The sequence below is a fragment of the Lagopus leucura genome, unplaced genomic scaffold (assembly GCF_019238085.1).
Source record: "Lagopus leucura isolate 7727_CA_CO unplaced genomic scaffold, USGS_WTPT01 89-36_obj-0_obj, whole genome shotgun sequence".
NCBI classification, from domain to species: domain Eukaryota; kingdom Metazoa; phylum Chordata; class Aves; order Galliformes; family Phasianidae; genus Lagopus; species Lagopus leucura.
Genome location: NW_024967311.1, coordinates 15602 through 31202, shown reverse-complemented (window position 1 = coordinate 31202; position 15601 = coordinate 15602).

Here is a 15601-nt window from a genome sequence, read left to right as displayed (position 1 = left end):
ATTAATTTGCTATCTAATTGCAAATACAGAGCACTCTTTTTGTTTTATTTGTTTACATTTTATTTACAGTGTTCCTGCTTTGCCAGAGGTGTGTTAAATTATTAACAGGTTATGTCTATGTTCACAGAAAGCTAAATTGAATCCAGTACAATATGGGCTTATTAAAAGACTGGCTAGCTGATTCACTTTACCCACAGAACTTTGCACTGTGGTCTGAAGTATTCCTTTTCCAATTAAATCTATTTATTTATTTTGATTTCTAGCAGTTGTGCTGCGTTCTTCTCAGTGGTATTTTTTTCTTCCACAGAAATGCTCTCTATTTTTGCAGGAGTAAAACTGCATGTTTAATTGGTTATTTTAACACATCTAGTGCAGTATCTCTGTGCTTTAACAGGCCTATAATTTTTAAATGTAGGTCCATTATTTTCTATGGCCTGAACATTGGCAAAATTCTCAAGTGTCTTGCTTCTCACTGGCGTCTCTGATTTCACATTAAAATCCCTCTTTGTCCCTCTTTAGTCCCTGCTGATGACCCTTATTAACCAGAAGGATTTCTTGAGCTGAAAAGCTTATCAGGTTAGAAAAGTACATGTTACAAAAATGTGATTTTGTCAGAACTGAAAGTAACCATTGGGATAAAGAAAGAAAAGGCTTATTGTGTCACATGGGGCTGCATAAAAATAAAGATAAGTATGCTATAAGTTAGCTGATTTTTTTTTTGTCTGTTACAGTTTGTTGAAGCTTTAGGCAGAAGTAAATTTGTTTTAGTCTGTAAAAGGCATCTCCTTTATCTTGCTTAATGACACTCTGCTAAACCTTCAAGCTGGTGAGTTAAGCCTTGTAGGTGGTGACATGAAGTTGATCTGCCTACTTTCCAGATGTGTTTGGAGGAAACTTTTAAACTCTTGCCCCTCATTCTGCCCTACCTGCTGAAAGAGGATGTAATAGGTTCTGCAAGGAATAGCTATATGAAAGTCTGTAAAATACCTTGCTGAATGCATTAGGCCAAATAGTGCTAGGTGGTGTGATGCCATGAGTTGGCAAGGGGAACTGTATTCATTGACACTGTTAGGACTTGATATTCTGAGTTAGGCATCTTTCTTTCAGACTAATTTTTTTTCATTTAATCAGAGCAATGCACGTAGTTTTGCTTTCTAGGAGTAAAGCTAATGAAGGAAGGATGATTATAGTACGAAAAGTCATGTATCTAAAATGCAGAGTGACATTCATGATATGCTAGCCATTGAAGGCAGAACTCCCTAGGAAGTGCTATGGATAGAGGACAAACACCACCTTTAGGTGTTTGCAGTGAATATCGAATATGAAGAGGAAAACAGTATTCTCCATTGCTCAGTGATGAGGAAATACTTACTGGAATAATGATGTATCAGTTATGAAAACCTACAAAAAGAATACTGAAAAAATAAGGAAATGTTACTACCACTGTCACAAACCTTTCATAAATATTGATCAGGGATAATTTCAAGTCCCTAAACACAATGAAGATTTAGAGGTGCAAAAACCTGGATGTATTTTAGATTTTCCAGGAGGAGATTAAGAATTGAACTGATTACACTTACCTAAGGAAGATATTTGTAGAGACAGGTCTTCCATGTAGTGGAAAAATTGTAATGGTATCCAATAGACAGAAAATAAGCTGGACAAATAAGATGAGTATTTCTAGTATTGAGGATACAAAAATATCCTCAAAATAATTGTCCACAAATGAATTTACCTTGGAATATGATAGCTATTCAATTGCCTGATCTCTTCAAATCAATAGTGGTTGTTTTTCTCAGGGATGAGCTGTAGCTCACAGAGAAGTTATAGATTTGATGCAGGAATCACTTCTTATACATCTGTGGGGAAAAACATCAGGCTAAATGATCATATATCATATCACATAATCATGTTATCATATATCATATCATACCTTGAAGTTTTTGAATCAGTTATGCCATCTTGGCCAGCTGTATGTTTTGATTTCTGTTTTTAGCTGACCTATGGTTGAGTATAAAAGTTCCATGCACAGTAGCCTATAAAATCAGAGGAGAGACAGAAGCATTTCTTGATAAAATTTAACTGCTAATATTTTGTTTTTTTCCAAAGCAGTGAACATCAACTTTAAAACAAATGTACTTTGAAACCCTCCTGTTGTCCAGACCAAGTCCTCAGCTGGCACACGATAGCTAGGCTCAGGGTCTGCTGTGCCAGTCAACATTCAGATGCAAAGAAGACATTTTAACTCAGCCTTCACCGCATGAGAGTAGTTCACCCTGAGTAGAATATACATGAGAATTTGTTTTTCTTCCATATTTAACATTTTATTCTTTCTAAAGTATGTTGCCTTTCAAATAATACTATAAGGGAGGAGTGGAAATAGAAAATACCAATCTGTGTTTTCTTCAAGAAAGTAAGTGAGGAGAATTAAACTATCTGAACAAATAGAAGGCTGATGTTCTGTAACCTCAGATAGGAATAAAAGTGAACTGAAAGTACCTCCTTTGCAAAAGTATGTCATTACATTGCTTGCACTATTGAAAACATTCATTTCATTCAAAAGCTTTTTTACAATAACTTCATGAGAGTGAAGAGATGGCTGAGACACAGTTCCCATAAGCCATAATTGGAGAAGTATAAATGTAACAATTATTATTCTGCTCTTGGAGTCTGCACAATTTCTTTCTCTCATCAAGGATTAAAATAATGAAAAAATTACAATCACATCATCAGAGCATGTTTCATATTTTAATTCAAAGTTGGTGGGCTAATCCTGGCTGGGGTGTAACTCTAGTGAAGCTTATTGAAGTTGCTCCACAGAGGGATTAGATGCTATTTGTCTTCTGATGCCTCTGCTTTCCTCTCTGTTAAGATATCTTTATGTAGTCAGTCAGGCTTTTTAGCCTGAGTTGAAATGTTGACTGCAATATTGTTTTTATCAATGCAAGTTGCAACTTACTTTTTATTTTGTTTCAGTAATATCTTTGTCATTTGACAACAAGCTGTGGTGGGTATGATAAGTTTCTGTTCAGGCTGCAAATGTGAGATGAATGTATACTCCCAGAGTAATCAGAAGTTGAACTCGAGTAATTATGATTGATACTCTTTGGAAATAAATTGTGTTAATTTTAAGCTTAATGAAATTCCAATAGCCAATTTTACACTAAAAATTATCTCTGCAACATCTCGAAGCAGCCTCCATTTTTGATGAATGCATTCACATCACAGTGCTCCTATTTGCAAGGACATCACTTAATTTTGCTGTGGGTTGCATTTTATGGCTACGATACAGAACTTTGCAGCCCTCCTTTCCAAATGGCTAATATGTGGGTTTTTTTTGGTTTGCAAGTAAACCAGTGCTTAAAAAGAAAAAAAGAAAAAAAAAAAAAGAAAAAAGAAAAAAAGGAAAAAAAGAAAGAAACAGCAAAAATGGGGGTATTTCTAATTCTAAAGGCTTTGTAATATTAACAGTGAAAAGAAGTGATGTAAGTTAGGCCCTGAGCACAGCAACATCTCCTGTGTCATAATGTTGCATGTGGGATTACTTCTATTTAGATATCTTTTATGGAATTTAAGAAGAAATGCAAGGCATATGCCATACTGGTCTTAATCCTCAGATGAAAAGGCACCTAATAAAACCAGACCTATCTTTGTGTACATATACATAAGTCATCTGGTATTTGTTCAGCTATGCAGAAGCACAGCACAGAAGGAGTTTCCTGGTAAACATTAATCAACTGAAATGTTACAGTAGCAGCACAGAGTATTAGTAAACCCTCTGAGGACTGACTGCCAGAAGGAAAATGGCTTTTCTGGTGCAGGCATGCAAGTATTTCCTTAGCACTGGGCTCAGGTGTGCAGTAACCTCCACAGAGTGGAAAAGAGAATGAAAGAATGGTACAGCCACCATGCTGGCCGTTTATGTATTGCCTTCTTCTATAGGCCAAGCTGTGAGACATCATAGTTGTTTTTCTTGAAGCAGTTCTAGAGCACACCAACCAAGCAGGAAAGGGAGCATTAGCTAACCACGGAGGGACAGCAGCAGATGTTCCCTTTATCTTTTGTGGAGAAACAAATTTATTTTTCCCAAAGATCTTGAGAATTCAGCTATTAGAGTACAGACGGTGAGATTTCCAGTTGTTCAAAACTATGTATTTCCACATCTTTGTAAATATCCTTTAGTTTTTACCTAAGGCAGGATCCAGTTTTGTATTTTTAACGCTTTTCTTCTGGGTATTAAAGCAGTTACTCAGTATTTGAGTGTATAAATCTCACCTTGGTGAATGACCAAACTCCCACTGTGTCCATAGAATCAAATTATTGCCTCATATTCTTCAGGTTTTCTGAGTTGAATGTGGCTTTTATTTGCCCCTGAGACAGCCTCCAGGCTCTCAAGGCTACTCTAACTATTACTAAGCCTCCCCTATCTGAGAGGAACTGCTCACCCTTCCTGCCCCCATGTCTCTTTTGTCCCAAACTCTTGACACAGCTCTTGTGTTTATTGTCTTCTGTACTTTTTGGAAAGAAGGGAAGGGCTTGGAATTTAAGTAATCAAAAATTGGTTTTGACACTATGAAAATCTTCATCTAATAAAAATGAATTCATTGCACTAAATGAATGAGTGAAGTTTTATGTCACTAGAGAAGCATCCTTTAAGACCTTTTGCAAGGATAAACAATATTTATTTAATTTGTTCTCATGTTTCATAGTTTCTCTAACTGCAATGCCAAGAAGGGCTGTTAGGATTGTCTAATCAGGATCCCTCCGCATAAATAGAATTTCTACTTCAAGCCTGGCCATTTGTTTCTCTGAAGATGTATTCTTTTTAGCAGCTTTGTGCTTCTTAATGGTTATTGATTTAAGCAACCTCTATCCTGCTCTTAAAAATGCTTTGGTTATAGGAGGTAGAAGTACAATTTGTTTCTTGTCTGAACAAAATAAGCTTCTTTACTCAGCTTGACGTTTCTTTCCTTTATTTCTAACAAGAAACTTCTGCGTAGTAGCTCAGAGCATTTTAGGGAATATTCTCGATTGCCAGTCAAAAAATCCAATCGATTCCAGGTTAAAATTGAGAGGTGAAAATAGAAAGAAAAAATAAGAGAAGAAAGAATATGAATACCTAGATAGGATTAGCAGATTTAGCAACTTCATCCATTTCTCTGTTTACAAACTGAAGAACAGGTTGATAGCAATCACTTATATTTTTACAAAGTAATTATTGTGTCCATGGCAGTTTTGCTTATCCTTCCAAAATAATTTGAAGAGGTGGCTCACTGAAATATTTATTCCTCAGTTATATATATATATATGTCATATATATATAACATGGAAGAACAATGGTGGGGGCAATGCAGGAATTTTCAGAAAGGCATTTGAATAAAGATGGTTGGGAGATGAGCATACAGGATACAGGATGAAGGTAGGGGAAGAATGGGGAATGCATACTATGGGCTTGACCTAAGGAGTCACAAAGCATGTGATGCTCCAGATAGATAGAATTATTTTTTAGAAGGTTTTATAAATACTACACTCATACCAATCTCGTGATTAAATACTTTGCATGCACTAACATTGGAAATTAGAAAACATACTACTGAACAAAGGCTCAGGACAAGTAAAGCTAAGCTTTTGTTTGCAGTAGTCTAAACATTTTGCATCTGAGTTTTAAACTGGGGATTATTTGTATGGCTTGTTGTTCAGTTGGAGACTAGAGTCCTCCTTTCCAGTGAGAATGAGGATAAAATGGGGAGGACCACAGGTCTGGTTAAACAGTCTGAAAGGGAATATAAAGAATTGAAAAGAAATGGAAAATGTACAGCTTGGTTACTAGTGGCTTTTGTAGTAGTGCACATTTTCATACAGTTCCTTATACTTCAACTCTCAAGTAATGCAATGTTCCAAATTAACACTTTCTGGTGTTAGGGTAAAAGAAAGTAAAACAAAAGAACAGCAAAGTAAACACTGTGTGTTTTCAGCTGTACTGTTTATGTAGATCTTAGGTTTTCCTTCTTCAGTTACAAACAGAAAGAGAAAATAACATAAGGGATAGCAGTTGGTGTAAAGCATACTGTTCTTCATTCTTCATATTTCACATATCCTGGGAAGGATGCAGCAAGCTGGACAGAACCTGGTAATCAGGAGCACTGCACAGAGATGGCAAGTCTCAGTACTCCATTTGTGATTCAGTGTTCATACGTCTGCCATATTACTGCTAGTGAATGCTGTTCTCCAGATTTGTACTTAGCAGACTATATGAGAGTAAATGTTCGCTGGTTAATTCATCTTAAATTTCAATAATTATATACATTTCCAAATATTTGTGACACTTAGAGTTTGATACAATCTGCGTAAGTACAAATGGTGGCTCTGTAGTGAAAATGTTACTTTATTTCTCTGAAAAGGCTCACTTAAGTAATAAAGTCCAAACTCCCAGTGCAAATGGTTTAACGAATGGCAGCAAAGTTCTGGGAGTGAGTTCATTTGTTTTCATTCTGGGGCCATCTGTTGTTATTCCTAATATATACTTCTTAGCTTTCACCTTTGATCTCTGCAGTTTCTAGGCTTTTAAACTTTTATAGTCCATGATTATATGTTTCAGTGGTGTCAGTGAAAGTATATTATCACTTTCAGTGAATTAGGGGAACTTAATAGTAGTTTTACAAATAAATATACCAGTAAGTAAATATTATGAAGAGATATCTCTCCACAGTTAGAGAATGTGATTAGCTCTGTTTCGCAGTTGACTATATTGCGTTCCTTCACAGGAAGATCTGCTAATACTAAGGAAAGATGCCTAGTAAATCAGACATGAAATCTTTTTTTGGAGATCACTCACTGGGAAAGCTTAGAGGATACACAAAACATGACTGAACTGGAACACAGAAGTAGTATTTTATCTCTTCATATACTTACCCAGTTTTCTCTTTTTGAATTGAACAATCTTAATGTTTTTCTTGAGTAATGCCAAATGTACACTCATAAGTACTCATATTCCAGAAATTGAAAACATGCTTTGCAGGAAAGGGCCAAGCAAAAGAAATTGGTATTTCTCTGTCTGTCACACTTCATCCTTTCTTAGTACCAGTCATCAGTACAGGATATCCTAATACTCCTTTATCATTAGTTTATCTTTCCATTCACATAATTGTGCAAATCTGAAGCTCAAAATGCTCCTTTTTGACAAAGAGCTTTTGCCAAAGAGCCCCCCTTTTCACCAAGACCAACCTGAATCACACATTTCTGGAAAACCTGAGAAAAGGAGAAAACCTCCTTTTCTTTTCAAACCACTACCCGAGTAAAAACAAATCTTAATTCACTGTTTAATGCACCAGAATTCTTCTTTAGATCAATTCTCCCTGTATCCCTTTGAAAGGCTGCAAGAAACCAGACTGGAAATCAAAGACATGTAACAGGGAGTCTTCTGGACAGCTCTATACAGCAGAAGCTTAAATGTCTATGGTTGCATTACCTGTGCTTAGTTTTTTTAGTCAATAGGAAGTTGCAGAAGTATTCATTTCACCTTAAAACATAGAAAAATAAACCAGGTTACTCACGTATGAAGGGGGCTACTTCCTGAAAAGAGTTTGGGCTGAATTGTTTTTATGTACACAGTTGCTGCAGGAGTGACTACTCCCATGGTTGCTGGTGTACCAAACGTGAAGCTCTGTAGCTCAGATCCTCTTTCAGAGGATCTCTTACTCCTTTCATTCAGAGTAAGGCAGAAAGCCCCATTTGGTGTGCCTCATCTTTGACCACTCTGAGCTGTTCTGGCCTTGTGTTTCAAAAAAGATGTGGAGGAACTAGAAAAGAAGACTAAAGAAAACACAGAGAAGAGTGAGTAGAGGAAATTATAAATGGGGCAGCTGCCTGATGAGGTTAACAGGTGTGGGACATTTCAGCTGGAGAAGAGAAGGATAAGAAGGAGTATATATGTGACTGAGGTTTACAAAGCCAACAAGTTTCTCAATCAGTTAATGGGAGAATGCATTCACCAAATCCCATACTGCAGGAACTAGAACACAGTGTTAGAGGGAACAATATACCTTGTAACATGCCTAAAGCCACAGCTATGGGTACTGTGAACAGCAAAGGAGGCTGTAAGAAGCAGCCTCACTTGTGTGCTCTCCCTTAGTACTGTCTCTTATTTTGCAACTCAGAAGTATGACTCTAGGCTGGATCAATCACTGGTGATATCCAGTGGGGAATATATAACATATCCCTACACTGACTGTGTAAGAAATGAAGAGTAGTTGTGCTCCTAATTTGATTTGTTGACTATGCAGGCAATGGTCTGACATCATTTCAATGATGGAAGCTCTGGAAGTGGCTGTTTCTGATGCTGGTCTGACTTTCTGGATTCAAAAATGTCCATCAAGGGCTATCTCTAGTGAGGCTTTTTTTTTTTTTTTTTTTTTTTTTTCAGCCCGGATGACCTGGGAGAGAGCAAGGTCTTTCTCTCCAATGAAATCAATGAGAATTATGGGCACTGAATGTATTCCAGCAGGTGTTCAGCAACCCACAAGGTCAGGCACTTGGTTAATAGACTGGAGCTCTATGAAATGGTGTGTGCTATTAGCAGCTAGGGGAAAAATCAAAAGGTAGAAAAGGACATAGGCCAGAGCTATCAATTAGAAGAGAAGAGAGAAACTGTAGTGACTTGAGCAGACAAAATAGAAAAAAAAAAAGCAATTATCTTTATCAAATTTATTCTATCTCACATGGTTAGGTTAAGTTGACTTTATTGTGAATGTTTGCTTGTACAAAATAAGCAAGACCTAAATATCAGGTCAATTCAGCTCAAAACAGCAGCAGTCTAATCCTTTTGAAATGACTGAAGCACTGAAGCAACTTCATGGAACTGGTAACCTCCATTTCATCATTCACCACACCAGTGATATTTTCTAAATTTATAGCATCTATACAAGTCTTTGTCTCACGGTATTGTAATTAGATTCAAAGATGCTTGTCATACTTTTAACTTTGCAGCTGGGTGTAGCATTCAATAAATAATACCAATCTTGTACCACAAATTGATTCTAATGCAAACAGATACAAAAATCAAGTCTGTTCAGGAGAGGCTATTAGCCACATAATGGCAATAATAACTGAGTTAGAACTGCTCAGCTAATCAGCACTTTTTGTTATCCTGTTACTTTTTCCTCCAAGTTCAAAGAAACGAAATCAGAGGTTAAGTTACCAAGTTCAGATTAGTATTTTCTCAACTAGAGCTTCATCTCAGAAGAACTGCGAGGAATCATACTATGTCTCTCTGTCTGGACAAGGCTGCACATCCTCTGTAGTCTGTAGGAGCTCGGTGAAGTCAGCAACTCACTGAGGTGCTCAGCATCTAACAGCAATGGAACACTTTGGCAATGTTGTTCTTTCAGGGTCAATTACATGAGAAATCCTGCCAATTGCCACAAACCTCATTGTAGTGTCATAATGGATTTGGTGAGATATTAACATTGGTAAACTCACAGTCCCTTCATTAAAAGTGGTTGTGAAATGCTTTCACCTCTTCAACAGAACTCTGGTGCAGGCTCTGCATGGGTCCACTCTTCTTAGGGGAAATGTTTTTCACCCACCTCAAGGACTCTGGACCAAGAAGAGACCGTGTAAGTTCTCCTTCATTTTAACTCTTCACAGTGCTTCTTTGCACTGTGCTGGGGTAATGTAGCTTTATAGTTTCTCAAGATCACTGAGGTATTTCTTTCTCAAATTTGATTACTGAGCCTGTGAACACTTCAGGGCATGCAATATCCATTGCCCTAGCACAATGTTTTTTTCACTTGTGCTGAGGCTGCTGGGTTCTTCTGCAATAGGAAAAAGATGATATTTTCCCAGTTTTCTAATCATCTGATATTGCATTCTGGTATCAAAACTCCCCTGAAGTAATTGTTCATCCTTCTGATTCCTAATTGCATTTATCAACTCGGTATGAAACCTATTGCTACCTGGAGCTTTGCCTTCCTTTATCCAAATACTTCCTCACAACTATTTTCATAATCTGCAAAAGCACCTACAAAATATATCCTCACAGGAGGGGTAGTTAGTATTCTTCTTAACAAGTACAGAGAGAAAAGTTATTGAGTTTTTGTTACGTTCAAAATTACTGTGAATATGAAGGAATATTTTTTTTCAGCACACTAAATCCCATGTAGCACTATAGGTTGTGAGATAAAAATTGTTTGCATGTTATTAAGTTCATGCTGTTTTGAACTACAGAATCACTTTGGTAATGTTTTTCTTGGAAAATCAATTATATATGAAATTGTGTAGCAATTTAGTAACGTAAAGGAAGGTAATAATATAATTAAAAAGAAAATATTTGCTTTCTGCATACAGTATTTTGTATCCATCTTAATTATGTACCATTGCTTTATACATTATATTGTGTTTATGACCTTTGGGTTCATTTGGCATTAGAAAGATTTGAAAATAATAAAAGCTGATACCATATTTAGACTTCTGCTGTTATTTTAAAAATGATTGGTACCTAGATCTTTACTGTCAGAGGTACTGTTTGTTAGGAAACTAGGTAGAAAAATATTCCTCATCATATAAATCTAATGTGATAGTTAAGGAATCAGACCCTAAGCATCCAATTGTCCATCATTTAAGCATTTGGGGCCAGAATGGCCTATTTTTAACCATGTAAAAGTGGTGAAAGTAGTTTGAATCTATCAAAGTTGAATTCTTCATGTTATTTCCATGCTGTACATCAGCTCTGCATTTGATCTTCTGTTTTATTGTTTGTCCTAAACAAAAGCATTTTAAGAAATATTCTTCCCAGATATCTTAGTATTGTAAGCACACACAAGAGATTTCATTTTCCCGTTTTTATTTATGTATTTATTTACTTAAATCAGAAGTAGTTTTTTCATGCAACAGAAAGATTCTCCTTATACAACTTTTCTCTTGGGTGAGCTGTTTTACTAGGAGCTGAAGATGATGAAATCACCACAGTCATTCTCAGCATCACTGAAGCAAATGAGACAAGACTTATCCAGCTAGCCATGTGAAGAGCTTAGGCTGGTATATCAACATTCCTCAAAGTATTTACAGACTTTTGTAGTCTTTAATTAGCTATTGCATGCTGAAGATTCAGTTCAGTGAAGACAAACAGACTGTATTCTGTTCAAAAGCTGGATGAGTTTCACTGCAGTTCTAGTTTAAAGATTTGTTCTGTGTTGCAAAACAAATCAAGTGCACTGTGATTATAGTTTCACGTTAATCACTTTCGGCATTGTTTCCTTAGCAATCCTAACAAGACTTTTTCTTGAGGACTTTTAAAGCCTAAAATCCATCAGGGAGACATGTCTCCCCTACACAGTGAGCTTAGGTATGTTTTTCAAAGGGATCTGCTTCATTCATTTTACCTGATTTTAGATGTGGATAAGCACTGGTGAGTTTGTGCCTAGTTTCCTGCTGTCACCAGTGCAGATCTAGCCCATACTGTCAAAGGAGTTTATCTGACCAAGCAAGTAGTTTACTGGACTCCACTAACAAACTCAGATGTCCACATCAGTGCTGTGGAGGCTAAATATGAGAGAAACTCCTGATGCCTTAAATGTAGGTAGAAGTCAGATGCCCAAGTTAGGTAAGCTTGATCTTTACATTTGTCTATTACAATAAGTAGTCTACATATATATATGTCATGAATATCTCATGAGAGGTGCACTTCAGATGTTGAGGGTGTTTGCTGATATTGTCACATGCAGTTTTACTTATTTTGAAGCCACTGTGTCTTTTAATTCTGTAAACTCGATGCATTAGTTTCCTTCCATTCCTAATACAGGCAAGCCCTGATGTATTTTGACATTCATGTTTTCTTCACTACATTCCTGCAGTTACACATCTTGGATGCATCTTAAAGACAAGAAGAAACCAAAGTTTCCTTCATAGTCCCACCCTTTGGGAAAAGATGAGGAAAGATGAACAAATTTTTCTGACAAATGGCATAACTTTTTTCTGTACTTTGCTCTTGTCTTGGCCTGAAGATACAGAACTAGCTCCCCTTACAGCGTGAGATGCCTGAAGCACTGCTCATAGTGCCTCCTCAGAGACAGGATTCTGCCATATTTAGTGATTTCCTTTTGCAGAGATCTTTTCCTGTACTGCGTGGAGACCTTCCAACAGTAACACAATCTCTCTTAGAACCTGTTTTTTCTATAATTGAATTCAACTCAAGGTCTCTGTGCTGTTAGAAGCCAACATCCATTAGGCACTATTCTATATTTATACTCAGCTGAAGTCGGTGTCAAATGCTGTGTCTGGGCAAATGCCAGGGCTGGCAAGTCCTTCTTTTCTGTGGAGTTTCATGTATGATTGTCATTTACCAGAATGACAAAAGGCTTCTTCTGCAAGTAGTGTTGATTTCTTAAATTCTCAAAATGACATCTGCTCCTATAAGAATGAATAATCCAATGTGGTTCTATCCAGAACACCCAACTGTTCTCTGACACCTATCATGTGTTGTAACAAAACTGCTCTCGCATCCAACAACAACAACAACAAAACAATAAAAGAATCCCAAACAACAACAAAAAATGAAGGGAGAAGATGAACAATTTGTTTTAAAATAAGTAGGGGTTTGAAGACTCTATTTCTGGAAAATATTGATCTTTTTTTCGCTGTCTAATACAAAGGCTCCAAAGCTCTGCCTCAGTTTGGAGATACCTGTGATAATAATTTAGCAGACCTCAAGTATAATGGTTTAGATTTTTTAGTGGGGCTAGAAGTTGTTCATGTTCTGTGACCCTGAATTATCCAGGATCCTCTTCCATTTCTGCATAGTGAGCCTGAAAGCAATACTTATTTTCTGCTGAAAATGAAAGTTTTTTCTTTGCTTGTTTGTTTGCAGGAACATATGATGCCTCTAATCTATAAATATCTATCTGTATTTTGACAAAATTTTAGGCTGCTTCACACCTACAGAGAAAAACTTGTGATGGAAATAGATCAGGAACATGAGAGGTTATTTGGTCTAAATCTCACTGCCTCTTTGCGGTTTCTTTTCCATTGGAAGGTTCAAAGTCTTGGGGGAAACATGAAGGGCAGCCCATTTGTGGAGCTGAGGATGGTGGTTTGGCCCTGTCAGAAAGCTTCACTGAAAAGTCACCCCATATATTTGCCCACCACCCCTTTCTAAGCTATGCCTTTTTACTGAAAATGTAAGGAGTTGGTCCTGCCTTCTTTTATCAAAATGTATCTCTAGCACTCTTGTCTGAGCTGTTGTGCTGCAATTTAACCTGAGAATTTTTTTCCATTTTGATTCTAAGTCTTGCTACCAGTCTCTTCCTAATAGATGCTGACATCAGCTGTGGCGTAGTGTATTTTTCTTTAGGTTTTTGTGTTTGAAAAGACCAAGTAGAACCTCAATCTTATGGATATGTTTTCTCCTGGAGACAACATCTACTAGTCTCAGTTTCACTTGGAATTGATATTATTTGCTTCCACTGAGCAGACTGTATCGAACTTAATATTTATCTCCAGCAGTACTATTCAACTAAATTTTAAAGTAGTTATTATTGAGTTTTTTCCTCTTCTCTACTTGTGTACATGCTTGCATTATTTCTTTCTTTATTCGTCCTTTTTGACAGTTGCAGAGCTGTTGGGTTATTTTTCTATTCCCCTTTTTAACTTGAAGCACTAAGGTGCCCTTTAAGATCCAAGTTTGAATTAAGTAAGAAGAAAAGGAGATTGAAAAGAAAATATCTCAATGTGGCAACATTTTTGAGCAGGTCAGTTTACTTCTTGAAGACCACCTACAATACAGTCTCTCCATACTTACTTTTGTAAGCCTTTCTGGAATAGTGAATTTGGCTAACCAACTGCATATACTTAGAAAAAAAAAATGACCCCCACTATTATATAAAAAGGAGAGATACTACACTTTTTAAATGTAGTTTTTCCTTTTTAAATACCTATGTTGACTACAGGCTATTAGAAAAGGCAAGTGGAAAGTGACTTTTGAACAAGATAACTGAGTATACGAAAATATTCCTTATCTCTTTGTACCCACAGTCACAAATACATATTTATAGATAATAAGAAAGCTTCATTAAGCCACCTGCAGCAACATAAACCTGCTTTTTGGCCAGTAGCAAAGTAATTTATTTTCCTGACCTGAAGTAAAGAAGAAAGAACTAAGGCGACCAGGGCAGATACCAGTTAAAATTCCAGGACATCATTTTAAAACTGGCTAAACCACTAAACTACTTTGGATGTCACTGAGTAAGAAGAGTATGATGATAACCTGTTCCTCTGACACAAGCTTGGAAGGCAATAATTGCAAATTCACCTGTGTGCCCCCATTTTCTGTCTGCATGAGTGAATAGGCGCTGAATATGCTTCAAATTCTCAGGTTTCAAGCGGTTGTGTAGCCCAGTGCAAAATAACAACATTAGGTAAACACGATAGATTGATGCTGAGGACATTTAGGGTGAATGAGATCTTCTGGTTTATACATGAGACAGCCAGGTAAATTAATACGGGAAATTGACAATCATTTATACATGCCAGCATCAGCAGGAGTCTCAGCAAAACTGCTGGTGAGAGGTTACATCTCATCTGCCTCTGTGACGACCAGCAGAGAGGCTAAAGATTATTCATTTTCAGACACTGTTTAGGTACTTTGTTCACTGTAGAGAAAGAAGACCTTTTTCTTTTTCATTCTTTGTTTTCATCCTTTTTTATTTTATTTTTTATTTTTAGCAGACAGAAGCAATAAATCAGCTAGTTTAAGAAGACCTGGCTAGCCCAACACAGATTGATCTCACAAGATAGTCAATGGGCTGCTAATAGAATTACAACTAGCTGTCAAAATAGGGAAAATATATCTATGACAGTGACAAAGAGCAAATCAATTGAAGAAGTGTTGTGGACTCTTTTTTCCTTCCTATTTTTTTTTTCTTCTTCTTGTTTGAGACTCAGATGCAAAGCACACGGGTGCCTTTCAAAGCCTGCAACTGTGAAAAACATTTGTACGTTCATACCATTTCAAGAACGAGTCCTACAACGAATAATTCCATCAGCCAGTTTCATTCTACTGCATTCACTGGGCTATTCCCATGAGATGAAGCTGAAGAACCTCAACCTATTTGAGCTTTTTCTCATGTTACAAAATCTGTTTAAATAGGTTTTATTAGCAGCTGTAATAATTTGCTCCAGGTGAAGAACCTGGGAGCTTTGTGTTTACCACAAACTGGTTTTTTTTTCAGTTACTGTTTTTCAGTTACTCAGAAACTTGCCAGTTTCAGGTGGATTTTAGTGTTTGTACAGCTAAAGCAGAAAATCAGTTACAACAATGTTGTTGACTCAGAAATTATGTTGTAATTTGCAATAATTAGATAAAAATTGAATTATTGAACAGTGGAAAGTTGACATGGTGTTGCAACATTACTCTACTACCTACTACATCGTGTTTATAAGCTGTGCCCTTAATATATTGTGCATTTACATTAGAGACCAGAAAGATTCTATGTATTTAAAAACATATCTAAAATACATACCTACACATACGTACATATGTACCTGTTTATGCGACAGTCTGTTCTGGCTCTGCAGACGTTGTAACTGAGTACTGAATCTGAGACACATT